The 15,201-nt window shown below is 42.2% G+C and overlaps 1 long non-coding RNA gene across 1 annotated transcript in view; it reads left to right on the forward strand.

Moving 5' to 3' along the window:
• The window catches only part of LOC136014400 (uncharacterized), a 50,327-nt gene extending 37,237 nt beyond the window's left edge, over positions 1 to 13,090 (forward strand). The window contains exon 3 of the long non-coding RNA XR_010612681.1: positions 13,017 to 13,090. This is a non-coding gene — a long non-coding RNA (uncharacterized LOC136014400). The remainder of the gene's footprint in view (positions 1 to 13,016) is intronic.
• The last annotated feature ends 2,111 nt before the right edge of the window (positions 13,091 to 15,201 follow it).

Consider the following 15,201-nt stretch of genomic DNA (forward strand, 5'->3'; position numbering starts at 1 on the left):
AAACCCATATGAAGATAAAATTAATATGGAATAATAATGTACTAACAAGAGCAAAATAACAGACATGGACAAAATCTGTCAAAGCCATCTTGCTTAGAAAGTTGATTTAATTTTCTCATTTGTAATATATAACATGGAATTGAGCAGCAGCTGAATTACTGTTCAACTTTACATCTGCATTATGTATATTATCTAATTTATCCGTTATTTTTGTGCCTAGGGCTAGGAAAGCTATCTGTAGCCAACAATTGGATCACTTCCTTTTATTCTTTTCATTATTAATGATTTGTCAGGTGGTTGATCAAGAATTTGCACATAGTTCAAAAGCTTCCACAAACACCAAGTGCAAATGTTCGTCAGGCTGGAAGTGCCTGAGAATTTTATTTTCTTTTATAAGAATGTATTCTTTGAATGCATAAGTCTTACAGAATATACTTACATTTCCTGATAAAATTCAACTATCTATCTACTAAAAGTGCCCAATAAGAAAAAGGGACAGGAGGGCACAAAATGTCATGGAGAATTGTAAGAAAAAGGTGAGAAATGAGATAACGACTATCACCTGAAACCAAATTTTAAGCCCTTTTTTTGATAAATACCATCTTTAAAGTGCTCTCCGAAATAATGGAATAAAAATTGTTTGAAACATTGCAAGGAGTGGATCTCCCAGGATCTGTTTGTACTCAGGAACTTAGCCTGGTGAACTTCTGGTTGAGTGGAAGTACCTGTTTATACTTAAATATATATTTGATGGAAAGGGAAATACACTTTTTCAAGGTGGGAGATAGCTTTATGCATCTTTTCCTCTTAATGTTTAGCCCTGTTCTACTAAAAATTGTACACATACACAGAATACAGAATAGAAAGTCTTCTGAATCTGACTGTTAAGATGTAACATGATGTTGGATGGTACTTGTGAAGGCAAAGAGAAAATTATATGTGTCTACATGACTGGAAGCCTGGCACAGAGCCACGTATTGACTCCAAGATATGGCCAGGTATATGCCATGTTCTTCAAATACATGCAGGAGAGCTTTACTTGAGCTGAGAACTTGCCATGAGTGTGCAAGTTACAAGCTGGGATCTGCGTGGCTTCAGTAAGACAGCAGCTGTGCCTGAGGCTTGCTAAAAGCCCTGATACTCTTGAACTTTGAAGAGTGCTTTAATACATAGTGCATTCCCATCTGAAAGCCTCTAGCACGCTCATAAATGAAATTCTGCACAGACTAGCCAAAATTCAACTCACAGGCAACCACAATTAATTATCTTGGGTTCATAATGAATCTGACAGTCCCTGATGATATAATTGTAAATGAATGTATTTGCATCAGGTTTAGCTCTGCAATTAAGCAAACTAAAATAAAAAAAAAAAAAATCCCCAAGGATTATTAAATACTTCAATATATTAATTTTAATCAAAATCCTTGCTTCATAAATCATTAAAGAAAACCACTGAAGAAGCAACGCCACAAATATGCTTTGTTCTTAAGCTCATTTCTCTGTCCCTATCTGCTACTGCCCACTTATGACAGAATGTGGGCCAGACAAGTCTCTTTTGAATCAACAGTTATTATTTCTTTTGAGCTGTATAGTAGTGCAATGTCCATCAGTTCAGCAGTACTTATCTCTTCTAATATAAGAAGAGGAACCTTGTTTAGTTGCTTCTGTATTACAAATTTGGTTTTGGTACAGTTACATAGGAAAAGGTATCCCAAATGTAAAACTAAACCAGTAATAAAATCAAAAGCAAATTGGAATGCTGTTTGACAAAGGAAGACTAAATAGCAAACACAGAGAATAGAGCAAAGCATAAAGATTTCCTGCAAAAAAATCCTCATAAAAACATTTCACAAAAGAAGCTCACAGTAGGAAACAAACTGCCTGTTGGTGAGTCTTTCCCATAACCTATAAATGCAGCAACAGTGACTGTAGCCACAATCTGCAGCAATTCACTATTTGATTCCTTCGTTGTTTAACTTAAGAGTGTACTACCCTTATTAGTGGCTTCTTTTCCCATCTCTCACCCAGTTTTAAAATATACTAGCATTTAATTTCTACCCCGGGTGTATTTTCTTCACAGTCTTCTGTGAGGTCTTATCAAAAATGTTCAAGAAAATTAAATACTTATTGGAAATGCACAATCTAAAGGGCATCTAACTATAGCTGCTATGTTTTTCATCTGATACTCAAAAATGTCTAAAACTGCTTCAAGCAAGTTATTCTGCTTCTTTGCAAATTATGCGTATTATTTGGCATTAAAAGGAGGATTACTTCATTTATCCTGAGGCTCTTGAAAGTGATATACAAGACTGTCCAAATCTACTTCTTATTCATTTTCTCTTCCATGCATGACTTCTTCAGGTCTTTGAGATTTTTTTTTTTTTTTCTATTGGCTGCTTGATAGGAATCACATTTCTTCATGCAGTCATCTGCTTGCCTACAGTTAATGTCCTGTCCTCCTAAAGCTGTTCCCTTTATTGTGACTTTTCTCTGAAAACCAGCTGTCCAGACATCCCTAACCACAACAACATAATGTGGAAGAAGTAGTGACCCTAGGCAAAATAAAATGGGAGCACCAAAAGATTGTGGTTTATTTTCCACACTTATTACAGTCTATCGTATTGTATTCAGTGAAATTTATTTCCATAGGGTTTTTCCCCCCTCAGAGTGCCAAGACAAACAATAGATCATTGTAAACATGTTGGAATCTGGCATGGTAAATGTCTGAAAGTCTATGCCGTACACATCAAGATATTTTCATGAGAAGATTTTGACATATTTTTATTCTGTAGTATCAGGTTAATCACAACATATGTTGATTGATGCCTTATGGCAACAAATCTTCTCTAGGAAGCAATTCAGAATATAACATGGAGTTTCAGAGATAATGAGGCAGAAGGAACTAATTTTTAGCTGCAACTGCCTCCAGCCAAGTATGTATTCTTTATACATATACACTTAAAAAAAGGTAATGAAAAAAAAAAAGAAAAATATAATGTTAAAGTATCATGAAAATATCAATGTATTCAAAAACCCTATTACTGCATTAGTGTCTTGTCCACAGGCAATATAGAAAGAAGAAATAATCCAAGGAAATTGAATAGGCTGATACTGCTCCCTGGACCTGAGAAGCATAGAATCATAGAATCATAGAATAGTTAGGGTTGGAAAGGACCTCAAGATCATCTAGTTCCAAATCCCCTGCCATGGGCAGGGACACCTCACACTAAACCATGTCTCCCAAGGCTTCATCCAACCTGGCCTTGAACACAGCCAGGGATGGAGTACTCACAACCTCCCTGGGCAACCAATTCCAGTGTCTCACCACCCTTACAGGAAAGAATTTCCTCCTTATATCCAATTTAAACTTCCCCTGTTTAAGTTTTAACCTGTTACCCCTTGTCCTGTTGTCGTGGTTTAAACCCAATCACAAACCTCATTTGCTAACTTCCCCCCCTTTTGCCCTCCCCCTGCTCCTGGAGGGACAGAGAGGAGAATCAAAAAGAATGCAACTCCCACAGGTTGAGATAAGAACAGTTCAGTAACTAAGGTATAACACAAACCACTACTGCTACCACAAATGATAATATTGATAAGAGAAAATAACAAGAGAATACGATACCACCGCCGAACGAGTTCGACCCCCCCGAAGAGCGAGAGCCTGCCCCTTCCGGGTAACTTCCAGTTCCCCCTCCGGGCATGACGTGCTATGGTATGGAATACCTCTTTGGCTAGTTTGGGTCAGGTGTCCTGTCTCTGCTTCCTCCCGGCCTCCCTCGTCCCCAGCAGAGCATGAGACTCACAGAGTCCTTGGCCAGAATAAACATTACTTAGCAACAATTAAAAACAATCGGTATTATCAGCTCTCTGCCCAGGCTGGAAGTCAAAACACAGAGCTTGCACCAGTTACTAAGAAGGAGCAAAACGGCTCCTGGTAAACCCAGGACAGTATCCACCCCTTATTCCATACCATTCACATCATGCTCAGATCCCACATTTTTCAGTATACCATCAGTCTTATCTCAGTACACTCTTAGTGCATAGACCAGTCCTTATAAAGCTGCTGAGTCCATTCGGTCCATGATGTCAGGTTCCATCCCTTGTAACAGTCTTTTCAGGGCAGGAAAAGCTGTGTGCAGTGTTGGATTGTTGCCTGCTGGTGATGATTCTTCACTGCAGAACTTGTCTGGTTCTATCAGAATTCATTCTTTGTTGGGATGACGGTTGGAGGGAAGTCAGGGCCAGTCGCTGGTAACCTGAAAACATCTAATTGATGGTCTCTAAAAGTATTACACAGCAGGCAACAGCACACAATTAAGTTCATTGGCTGTTTTCCCCTAAAATCAAATCCCCTTGAGGTATACATCGGACTTCCCCGTTTTCCTGCATTACCCACCAACTATATCCGGGTCCCTGAGCAAAAGCAATCCCACGAGTGGGTTTGCCTTTACCTGAAGCAGGAATAACCCAGACTGTCTTCCCCAGCAAATTCTTCATATGCACCACAGGAACTTTGTCCCCCTCTACAATATGTAAAAGTTCTGACTGGGCTGGGCCAGCTCTATTGACCGATCCTCTAGTGTTAACCAACCAGGTGGCCTTTGGTAAGTGTGTATCCCAATGATTGAAAGTTCCCCCACCCATTGCTCTCAGTGTGGTTTTTAACAGCCCATTGTACCGTTCTATTTTCCCAGAGGCTGGTGCATGGTATGGGATGTGATATACCCACTCAATGCCATGCTCTTTGGCCCAAGTGTCTATAAGGTTATTCCGGAAATGAGTCCCATTGTCTGACTCAATTCTCTCTGGGGTGCCATGTCGCCACAAAATCTGTTTCTCAAGGCCCAGGATAGTGTTCCGGGCGGTGGTGTGGGGCACAGCATATGTTTCAAGCCATCCGGTGGTTGCTTCCACCATGGTAAGGACATGATGCTTGCCTTGGCGGGTTGGTGGGAGTGTGATATACTCAATCTGCCAGGCCTCCCCATATTTGTACTTCAGCCATCGTCCTCCATACCAAAGAGGCTTTAACCGTTTGGCTTGTTTAATTGCAGCACATGTTTCACAGTCATGAATAACCTGGACAATAGTGTCCATTGTTAAGTCCACCCCTCGGTCACGGGCCCATCTGTATGTTGCATCTCTGCCCTGATGGCCTGAAGCGTCATGGGCCCACCGGGCCAAAAATAATTCACCTTTACGTTGCCAGTCTAAGTCCATCTGAGCCACTTCAATCTTAGCAGCTTTATCCACTTCTTGGTTGTTCTGGTGTTCCTCAGTGGCCCGACTCTTGGGTACATGTGCATCTACATGGCGTACCTTCACCACCAGGTTCTGCACCCGGGCAGCGATATCTTGCCACAGTGCAGCAGCCCAGATGGGTTTACCTCTGCGTTGCCAGTTGCTTCGCTTCCATTGCTGCAACCACCCCCACAGCGCATTTGCCACCATCCATGAGTCAGTGTAGAGATAAAGTACTGGCCACTTTTCTCGTTCAGCAGTGTCCAGGGCCAGCTGGATGGCTCGGCAAACTGACTTGATTCGCCCTCTCCCTCCGCAGTTTCTGCAACTTGTCGCCGAGGACTCCATACGGCTGCCTTCCATCTCCGATGCTTCCAAAGCACTGGAGGGGTCCAGTGGACCAGATACTCTCTCATACTGTCCCACACACACTGCCACTCATGACTGTCCAGCCTTGGGGAAGATCTCTTGGTCCTCCCATATTGTGGTCTAACCCCAGACAAGAAGCAAACCTGACTCTGCTTAACTTTTGAGATCAGACAAAATGGCCGTGGGTAGAACACACTCTCTGTGTGTGCCAACATGCTGATCCCCATCACAGTCAGCAGGCAGGTCCCAAGGGTACCCAAAGGCCATTCAAACCCTTCAGAACTCTCCAATGCTGCTGCTGTACTTGTCCCTGGGGCTGGTGCAGCTGCCGTGCTTGCCGGCTCTCCCACCACCAGCTTCTCTTTCCCTGGGCGCAGCTCTTCCTCCTCTGCCGTGCTGGGAAATGCTGCCCGGGCTCCTGCATCCTCCTGGGGCTCGGCGGGCGGCTGCCGGGGGACGCTCTCGGCCGCTGCGGGGCTGGGCTCGGCCGCGGGGCTCGGCTCCTCCGCGGGGCTCGGCTCCTCCGCCGCCCCCCCCGCTGCTCAGCAGCCGCCTCTTTCCCGGCGTCCGGCCCCGCTCCCGCCGCCGCCTGGTCCCCTGGGCCGCTCTCCCGGGCCGCTTCGGCCGCCGCCGGCTCCCGGGGCCGCTCCCCCTCTGCTCCCCGCAGCCTCACAAAGACGGAGGCGAGGACAAGGGCCAGGGCGGTGAAGAGCAGCGGGACGGCCGGGTACAAGTCCACGGCCACGTCCATCCTTCCCTGCTGCTGGAGCCCGCCCGTATTCCAAGTCATTGCCATAAAGCACAGTGAAACAAGAACCTTAGCCCAGGCCCCATACTTTATAAACGCTAACACAGCAAATACCAGCTCTAAGTAATGTACAGCATTCTGAAACTCTGAGATCAAGAGAAACAACTTTGAGAGCCAATAAATCAACATTGTGACGACTATTAATCCGATCATCTCCGTCGTTATCTCAACCCTTCGTGCCCCACTTTGGGCGCCAAAAAGAACTGTCGTGGTTTAAACCCAATCACAAACCTCATTTGCTAACTTCCCCCCCTTTGCCCTCCCCCTGCTCCTGGAGGGACGGAGAGGAGAATCGAAAAGAATGCAACTCCCACGGGTTGAGATAAGAACAGTTCAGTAACTAAGATATAACACAAACCACTACTGCTACCACAAATGATAATATTGATAAGAGAAAATAACAAGAGAATACGATACCACCGCCGAACGAGTTCGACCCCCCCGAAGAGCGAGAGCCTGCCCCTTCCGGGTAACTTCCAGTTCCCCCTCCGGGCATGACGTGCTATGGTATGGAATACCTCTTTGGCTAGTTTGGGTCAGGTGTCCTATCTCTGCTTCCTCCCGGCCTCCCTCGTCCCCAGCAGAGCATGAGACTCACAGAGTCCTTGGCCAGAATAAACATTACTTAGCAACAATTAAAAACAATCGGTATTATCAGCTCTCTGCCCAGGCTGGAAGTCAAAACACAGAGCTTGCACCAGTTACTAAGAAGGAGCAAAACGGCTCCTGGTAAACCCAGGACACCTGTCACTACAGTCCCTGACAAAGAGTCCCTCCCCAGCATCCCTATAGGCCCCCTTCAGGTACTGGAAGGCTGCTATTAGGTCCCCACGCAGCCTTCTCTTCTCCAGGCTGAACAGCCCCAACTTCCTCAGCCTGTCTTCATACGGGAGGTGCTCCAGTCTCCTGATCATCCTCGTGGCCCTCCTCTGCACTTGTTCCAGCAGTTCCATGTCCTTTTTATGTTGAGGACACCAGAACTGCACGCAATACTCCAGGTGAGGTCTCACAGAGCAGAGTAGAGGGGCAGGATCACCTCCTTCGACCTGCTGGTCATGCTCCTTTTGATGCAGCCCAGGATACGACTGGCTTTCTGGGCTGCAAGCGCACACTGCAGCCGGCTCATGTTCATTTTCTCATCGATCGACACCCCCAAGTCCTTCTCTGCAGGGCTGCTCTGAATCTCTTCTCTGCCCAATCTGTAGCTGTGCCTGGGATTGCTCCCACCCAGGTGTAGGACCTTGCACTTGTCATGGTTGAACTTCATTAGGTTGGCATCAGCCCACCTCACAAGCGTGTCAAGGTCCCTCTGGATGGCATCCCTTCCCTCCAGCATATCAACCGGACCACACAGCTTGGTGTCATCGGCAAACTTGCTGAGGGCACACTCAATCCCACTGTCCATGTCAGCGACGAAGATGTTAAACAAGACCGGGTCCCAACACCGATCCCTGAGGGCCACCACTTGTTACCGGTCTCCAGCCAGACATCGAGCCATTGACCACAACTCTTTGTGTGCGGCCATCCAGCCAGTTCTTTATCCACCGAGTGGTCCATCCATCAAATTGATATTTCTCCAATTTAGAGAGAAGGATGTGGTGTGGGACAATGTCAAATGCTTTGCACAAGTCCAGGTAGATGACATGGACTCTATAATCACACAAAGCAAAAGTGTTTTCTAACATTCTTTCAGAAATTCAACAGTACTGCTTCCAGGTCATTCTTTCCACTCTCCTGCATGTAGGGATGCTTATTAAGGCCTTCTTTTTTTCTGTCTGATGCTGTGTGATATTCTCCAGCAGGCTCAGTCTGGAATTTATATATTCTCCTTGTAATGGTGGACTTTCCTATAGGAAGCCTTCATTAATAGTAGGAATTAGTAACATGGGCACATTATATTTTTCATAACATTTACTTATAAGCAAATATGAATTACCAAGATATATTGTCTGTCATAGCATTGGATAACTACAACACAGGCAAAGAAAAGTTGCATTAAGAGTGCCAATTTTACCTGTTGACATGGACTAGTTTTGAAACATAAACTAGGAGCAAAAATGAAGGGTGGAAAATTAATCAGGTCAGTAGTGCAAAAAATTAATTACAGCTAAAAGAAGATGGAGGTTTATGAATGCTCAAGTCTTAGCTGAGGTATCTTCATTGCCATGAAGGGGAAAAGTGTTAAATTTTAGCACTGACAGCGCATATCTGCCATTTCCCCTCCTGGCAGCTTTTCTATGTATTAATCTACAATTAGCTGCTGGAAATATTGTTCTAATCTTTTTCTGCTTTTCTATTTTGTACTTAGTTGTACATATAGGATTATGCTGTCTTACAGATCATACTATGCACACAAATCTTTCTAAATATAACTGCCATGAGTATGCAGATTTTTCAATCTCTTAAAACATTGAATTTCATACATAAGAGAAATTCAAATGTTTCCTTATGTTCTCTGTCTAACAATGACTTCATGTATAAAGTTAAACTGAAGTAACCTCTTTGTAATTTGCGTGTTATCAATTTCCAGGTATGTTGCACAGTGATTTTACATGTGGTACTTCTGAAATTGTTCCTTTACTGTTTCCTGATTTTAGACTCTCTGTGGAATTCGTCTTACTTGTTGTGGTTTAAGCACAGCTGGCAACCTAGAAATCATGAAGCCACTCGCTCACTCCCCTCCTTCCTCCCCCAGCTCCCGGAGGGATGGGGAGAAGAATGGAAAGAATGTGACTCCTACAGGTTGAGATAAGAACAGTCCAGTAACTAAAGCATAACACAAACCACTACTGCTACCACCAATAATAATAGTGAAAAGGGAAATAACAAGGGAAACAAATACAACCGCTCACCACCCACCGACTGATACCCAGCCCGACCCGAGCAGTGACCTAGCCCTTCCGGGTAACTGCCCCCAGTTTATATACTGGGCATGACGTGCTGTGGTATGGAATACGTCTTTGGTTAGTTTGGGTCAGGTGTCCAGTCTCTGCTTCCTCCCGGCTTCCTCTCCTCCCTGGCACAGCATGAGGCTCAGAAAGTCCTTTGGTCAGAGTAAACATTACTGAGCAGCAACTAAAAACATTGGTGTTATCAGTGCTGTTCCCAGGTTGAAAGTCAAAAACACAGCGTTGCGCCAGCTACTAAGAAGGAGAAAAATGACTGCTACTGCTGAACTCAGGACACTCTTCATGATCTGATTTCTGTCATGTAGCATTAAACTGTGTCAGGGGAAATATACAATAAATTAAGTATTATACCTTTCGAAGCTTCTTTCTAAGAACAAAACCACAGTGATACCTGTCCTTGATGGGCACCCTTACTGGATCACAGGCACTACAGTCCCAATTTCCTCTACTTACTCATTCTATGCCTATTAGTCTGCATTCCTTTGGTACAACAAAACAGCTTTAAGATGAAAGACAGCAAGCCATTTCGACCTTCCTCCTGCCCCTTTGTGTACTTTCCTCCAGCTTTGCTTTTAGAGGAAACTATTGACAGGAATCACAGGCACAGAATGATGTTGAGGTGGAAAGGTCCTTCTGAGGATCATCTAGTCTAAGTGCCCCGCTCAGACAGGGTCAGCTACAGCAAGTTTTTAAACGACCTGTCCAGCTGGGCTTTGAATATCTCCAAGGATAAATACTCCATAACCATTCTGGGCAGCCTGTTCCCTGGGAAGGGTGACCTTCCTCAACCTGCTGGCAATGCTACTACTAATGCAGCACAGGAGGCTGTTTTCATTCTTTCCTAGAGGGGCACATTGCTGGCTTATGTTCAGCTTCATGTCCACCAGCACCCTAAGGCCTTTTCTTCAAAGACAGTCGGCCTCCAGCCCCTACTGACGTATTAGATTATTCCTTCCAGATGCAGAACCTTGCATTTTCCCTTGCTGAACTTTATAAGGTTCTTGTCACCCCAAGTGAAGTTGGATGGGGCTTAGAGCAACCTGGTCTAGTGGAAGGTGTCCCTGCCTGTTGCAGTGGGGTTGGAGCTAGACAATTCAACCTTAGGTAAATTTGTAATGATATACCATAGGAAACAGTTTTAACAATATTGTTTGTCCAAATCTAATAATTTAAAAACAAAAATGGTATCTTTATAATAAAATATTATCAATGAAATAATATCTGTAAAAGCCTTAAAAAATAATTTAAGATCAGTGAAAGACAACTACAGAATTAAAGTGATTGTTGAGAGTTTTACAAAGCAGCATTTTTCTTTTAGGTTGAAAGTAAAAATATTAGCTGCTTTAATCACACTTTGTGAAGGAATAAAGATTCACTTGAGAGTCCCCCAAATTATTTTTTTTTAGCTTTTTTTCAAGTAGACATTAAGAATAATTTTTTTTTGTCATAGAGTGATTTGGCTCCTTGTCTTAGTTTAAGGTACAAGAAGAATAAATGTAAATAAAAAGCCATAATAAAGGCTATCTGTTGTTTTCTAAATACCAGAGGATCTGGACTACGCATGTAGTGAAGGGTCATATTGTTTCTCCTTTCCAACAGAATCACTGTTTATATTTATACATTTGTAATGGTAGGTCATAGGTCCCTTGCAAATACATTAACTATTAAAAGAGGTTTTCACATTTTATTCCAAATGGTTGTGTTTCTGCTTACTAAGCATTTTATGGCAAAATGCATACTCCTTTGAAAAAGTACATTAAAAATAAGATAAATACGTTTTCTGTTGTTCTAGATACAACTCTTTCATAAACCATTGCAAGCAGTTGTGCACATAAGAGAACACTGTAATTATTTAACAAACTGTTACAATGCAATTAACTCCCTTTAAAGTGAGTGCAGCAATTATTGGCTTCTTAGAAGCAGGAAAGGCTAGGGCCTGAGAAAGAAACATCAAGCATTGATGAGTCAGCCTAAAGCACTAATACTAATGGACAATCAAACATTTCTGTGAAAGAAAGTTTCCTTTGTGTTGGAATATGTACTTCTGAGGGAATGGAACTATGTACAGTTTACAGTATGACATCATGCAAGAAAGTAATCTGGAATTGACTCTTCCCTTCCTGATGCTGTGATTGCCTCCTCTGCGCTACCTCTGACATGGGATTATTTAGAAGTGCCCTTACAGGCAGAGAGGCATTCTTTATCCATGTTGTTTCTTGATTTGAAGACTGTTCTCTGTCCCTTCCCACAAAGACACTTCAAAGAGACCAGACCTACACAGGGACACCAAATAGTATATGCAGCAAAGCCTTTTATGAAGCTCATTGACATGCTGTTCTGACACCCCTTTTTCTGAAAGGAGTTGTGAAAAATACAGTGTTGGAAAATCAACTAAATAGCAAAAGCCATGCTAAACAGCCATGGTTTGAAGTACTTGATCTTTTCAAATCCCTTCTGAGAATTTTATCCCAAACAAGGATTGAAACTGAAATCTGTGGCTGTAGTATGAATTTTCTCTCCAGCACAGGGGACTCACTGGCTGATACTGACAACTAGGAGCACAGTGTGTATTAGGAGCAATGCAGAGAACATTTTTTCTCTCTAACTGCTCTGAATACAAAGAAACCATTTAGAGAGAACTGTAGAATCAAGTGAATAAAAAAAATAATTCTTAAAATTATAATAATTCCATAATGCCCAGACACGTAAACACACCCTTATGCTTCAGTATTTCCCTGTTTGTGCATTTGTTTCTTTAGTGATTTTTTTATTTGTAGACGATATGTGTACTTGATACTAACTGCTTATAGAAAATGTGCAACAATTCAGAATAAAGTCAGTGTGGATAAAATTAATCATACGGTCAGAAGAAACAGTCTTTCTCCACTGTAAGAAGTGATATTCACTACTGAATGGAAAGGACCTAGGGCTGTGAAATGCTAATATTTCATGTACGAATTAAAGATTCATCTCTCTTTACCTGTCAGACTGCTTGCACATTCTATACGTTTCTATCCTGAAAAACTATTTTATATTTGTAAGATTATAGTATCTTGTACCTGTCTCATTTGGGTCATGGGACAGGAATTTTGCCCTCTTTATACCCCCTATCCTCAGGCATATTACCAAAACTTAAGAAAAGATGGAAATAATTTCTTTTGCTCAGTAGATCCTTAAAAGTTCTTTGTCCATTTGACGTGAATTCTAAAGCAAAAGTGTTCCACTTTACAAAATAAGATATTATTACTTTACTATTGAATGTAGGAACTATCATTTTCTGTGTAACGTAAGTCTGTTATCCCTTAGAGAGTACACAGCAGCTTCATCTACTTTTTCCATGATATATTAACTTTCTAAAGATCTTTCTTTGCACATAGTAACTAACCACTTACAAGACTGAAACAATAGGATATCCCTAGCAGCAGAAGGAAAAGAAAAGGTGAAATGACAGAAGAAAATGTAGGGAAAACAATTAACTTTTTTCTACTGTTGGGATTTGGGGAAAATATCACATGTACAAAAAAATTAATGAATATGGACTTAAATCATTAGAAATTATAAAAAAGTCAAGGGTAAATTTTATGTTCTCTGCTCAATGAAATATTGCAGTATATTGGGGGGAGGAGAGAAGTGAGCTGTAAAGACAGGATAATGAGCTTATTCTGAATTCTTTTTTTCTCCTTTTGTAGATCTCTTCATTTCTCCTGAGAGAGAGTAATCAGTGAGTTAAAAAATTTAAATGAAGGCTCATACATCTGTTCGCCATTTCCACTCTTCTCTGACCTTAGAATCAGCCATCCTGCTCCTTGAGGTTTACAATATTAATTGTTAAGAATGATCTTTTTTATTATTATTATTTAAAGAGTCAAATGGCTATTCATACGTTGAAATATCAAGATCTGTACACACAGGTTGGAACTTAATGTCTAAAGCAATCTTACAGAAAACCATGGGAGAAATTATAAAGCTAGAATATAAGTTAAAAACTTAAAACCCACTGTCAGGAAAGATGCAGGCACCTGACATTCATCTGCTATTGATTTCTTTGTAAAACTCATAATAATTATATAGGATATTTCTGAAAATAACACTTGGCCTTGAAGTCACTTCTAAGTTCATTTATATGTTTTTGAATATTTCAGTTTTCATCTGAAGCCTCATGTCCTCATGATCACCTCAGTTAATTACAATCTAGGTTAATGGGCTAGCTTTTCCTATTGTTTTTCCTTATAAAAATCCATGGATATGTCAGGGTAAAATTGGAAAGAAAGGGTTTTTTTTTTATCAGTAAGATACAGCAACTATGTGAAATAACAAGTGCTAACTTGTACTATGTATCTTTCATGTGTTCCCAACACTAAAATCATTGCTATAAGTCCAAATGAGATAAATCTTACCTGGAATCTGATGTCAAAGAAGAAAATCTTATTCTATTTGAGCATAAATATTTGTCTTTGTCATTTTCTTGTCTGATCCACAAATACATTGTAATTACTCTGTCAGATATCTGGTATTTTGGTTTAAAACCTGAACATTAAATTTCTATAACTTCTAATGTGTAAGCATGTCAAAGGAATTAAAAATAGTAAAGGAACTTTTTTTTCCTTATTTGGTATATTATGTGCCTTTTTATGGCCCTTCTTTTCTTCAGGCCATTCTCTACAATTATGAAGTTTCTCCTTAAGTTCCTTCTTTCTTGTACAGATTTGTAGATGTGACATCAACATAACGTTAGTGGGGTCAAATGTTATTGTAATTACTGGTACTTGTGCTCCACAGAAAGATTCCTCTGTCCAGAGTGCAAGACTGAGTAAATCCCTTACCAATGCAGCAACTTGCATGACCTCAGAAAAACTTATGCTGCATAAAGTCTGTGTTTAGCTCATGCGTGAACCTGTAGTTTGAGCCTGTTGTTTAGAAGTCACTGATTACTACTAAATAGAATCATAGAATCATAGAACCATAGAATAGTTAGGGTTGGAAAGGACCTCAAGATCATCTAGTTCCAACCCCCCTGCCATGGACAGGGACACCTCACACTAAACCATCCCACACAAGGCTTCATCCAACCTGGCCTTGAGCACTGCCAGGGATGGAGCACTCACAACCCCCCTGGGCAACCCATTCCAGTGCCTCACCACCCTTACAGGAAAAAATTTCCTCCTTATATCCAATCTAAACTTCCCCTGTTTAAGTTTTAACCTGTTACCCCTTGTCCTGTCACTATAGTCCCTGATGAAGAGACCCTCCACAGCATCCCTATAGGCCCCCTTCCGGTACTGGAAGGCTGCTATGAGGTCCCCACGCAGCCTTCTCTTCTCCAGGCTGAACAGCCCCAACTTCCTCAACCTATCTTCATATGGGAGGTGCTCCAGCCTCCTGATTATCCTCGTGGCCCTCCTCTGGACTTGCTCCAGCAGTTCCATGTCCTTTTTATGTTGAGGACACCAGAATTGCACAAAATACTCCAGGTGAGGTCTCACAGAGCAGAGTAGAGGGGCAGGATCATCTCCTTCGACCTGCTGGTCACACTCCTTTTGATGCAGCCCAGGATACGGTTGGCTTTCTGGGCTGTGAACGCACACTGAAGCCGGCTCATGTTCATTTTCTCATCAACCAGCACCTCCAAGTCCTTCTCCGCAGGGCCGCTCTGAATCTCTTCTCTGCCCAATCTGTAGCTGTGCCTGGGATTGCTCCCACCCAGGTGTAGGACCTTGCACTTGTCATGGTTGAACTTCATAAGGTTGGCATTAGCCCACCTTACAAGCGTGTCAGGGTCCCTCTGGATGGCATCCCTTCCCTCCAGCATATCAACCGGACCACACAGCTTGGTGTCATCGGCAAACTTGCTGAGGGCGCACTCAATCCCACTGT

This window comes from Lathamus discolor, chromosome 5 (assembly GCF_037157495.1).
Source record: "Lathamus discolor isolate bLatDis1 chromosome 5, bLatDis1.hap1, whole genome shotgun sequence".
Lineage (NCBI taxonomy): Eukaryota > Metazoa > Chordata > Aves > Psittaciformes > Psittacidae > Lathamus > Lathamus discolor.